Here is a 2,234-nt window from a genome sequence, read left to right as displayed (position 1 = left end):
ATTATTAACCAGTCTGGTAACGAATGATGAGGACATTTCCTAAGAAGATCTTTAAATCTCTCCCAAGCTTCATATATTGACTCTCCATCAATCTGACAAAATGATGTTATGTCATTTCTTAGTTTAACAATCTTAGATGGAGGGAAATATTTGGATAGAAATTTCTGTAACAGTTCTCCCCAAGTTCTAAAAGATCCAGGTGCTAACGAGTTTAACCACATATTAGCCTTATCCCTCAGTGAAAAAGGAAAAAGTCTAAGTCTAATAGCATCGTTTGAGACTCTATCATATTTAAAAGTAGCACATAGTTCTAAAAAACTAGCGAGGTGTAAGTTAGGATCTTCATTTGGTGTACCTCCAAATTGATTGTTTTGTACCATTTGGATAATAGCAGGTTTAAGCTCAAATGAATTAGCAGTCACATCAGGATTTTGGATAGATAAGTGAATTTCATATGCTGTAGGATTTGCATAATCTCTTAAGGGTCTAGGTTGGTGTTAATTCATAATGTTTTCCATTGTATCACAGTTTCTAGGTTTTCTTTTTGATTTTATAATTTTTCTAACAGTTTGTTCTAATTTTGAATCGTATGGTATAAGATTTTGAGGTCCAAATTTGCGCATACAATTTAAAATTAGTACTTAGTAATTAAAAATATAAATATATAAATATATAGATAAGTTGCAATTTAAGTAAAAACTTTTTAATAATTCTAATATGTTTGTTACTCTTAAAATTCTCCCCGGCAACGGCGCCAAAAACTTGACCGATTTTTTTCTTATGTAAAGATTTAAGAAGTTGACACCACTACTTGAAGATTTAAATCCCTGGCAACTGCGCCAAAAACTTGACCCGCGACTTTATTTATGCTAAAAATACAAGATAAATATGGACGTGATAAATATTCAATAACTGTAAAGTCACACTTATCAACGCAAGTATACGTATCGCTCAAGCAATATAGGGCTCTAATAGAGTCCTAGATATCGATCCCATAGGGAGTGGTTTAGAACTGCGAACTAAGATTTTATCGATCCCACAGGGAGAAATAGAATACTACGGACTAAGATTTAATAAAAAGTAATACTTCAACTACAATGATGACATTCAATTTGCTTATCTGTTACTAATAGGCAATTGAAATAAGTAGATAATTTGGATAACTAATAAATAATTAATTATAGAAAGTAGGGTTTAATTTGTGATATTCAATATATAAGAAAACATCATTCTCCTTGCCAAGAAATTATAGTGAATGGATAAAATGAATTAGTTCAATTTATATTGTGTCAAATAGGAGCATACCTATTCTTTACCCTTTGGTCCAGGCATAAAGAACATTGACTAATTCTATGCTTGGTTACTGATTCTGCGGCTAGGCTATGAGGATACCGGCTCTCACTTTAGAGCTCCCACGTTCTCCTCACCTAAGGGCTGACATCTACACATCAACACCTAAACGATAGGACTGAATTGGGGATTTTAGTCTGTCACTCTAAAATCTCCAATTCTACGTTTCATAGTAATATTTCCCTATTTATTTGCACCCAACTTCCAAGGGCTTTGACCTCCCTAAATCTTGGATGTAATCTTCACTTCAGTTGTAAAACTCAATATATTTTAACAAATCAGTTGGTCAGATTGAAGTTAAGAGATCATCACAATTTCCTAAATATTTTCATGGCTTCACCAATTCAAATCACCATTTCACAAATCTTGAGACAAAAAGAAAGACAGAGAAAACTACTCAAAACTCATGGGGAAAGCACAATAAAACTCGAAATTCATATATAAAATCAAAACCATACAAACTAAATAAGTAAATAACTTATCTCTAGCTTTCTCCCCAAGAATACTCCTTGAAGTTCCTCTGAATCTCTTCCTTTCTTTACAGCACACAGAATTCCTCTTCGAAGTAGCAATGAGGAAGAAATCTCTCATTTTCCCTCCACTCTTACCATTTCTCGAAGAATTCCTCACAATTACACGCTCTAACATGCTCTCTACATACTAATAGAACCTATCTAACCTCCAGGACTCTTCTATTTTCGGCCAAAACCTTCTCTTTAAAGATGTGGATGAGTTTTCCCAAGAGTTGCTTATGCACCCCTCCAAAATCTGGCCTTATCCATTGTACAAGTACACATTACCGTCAATCCCGTGGTCGGCGGCCTTAATGGCGCCGTCGGCGGCCTTCTGGAAATTTTTTCTTATAGGCTCGGGAAAAACTCCCC

Source organism: Phalaenopsis equestris, unplaced genomic scaffold (genome assembly GCF_001263595.1).
Source record: "Phalaenopsis equestris unplaced genomic scaffold, ASM126359v1 Scaffold000777, whole genome shotgun sequence".
Lineage (NCBI taxonomy): Eukaryota > Viridiplantae > Streptophyta > Magnoliopsida > Asparagales > Orchidaceae > Phalaenopsis > Phalaenopsis equestris.
The sequence above is the reverse complement of the archived record's forward strand: the minus strand, read 5'-3'. Positions refer to the sequence as shown.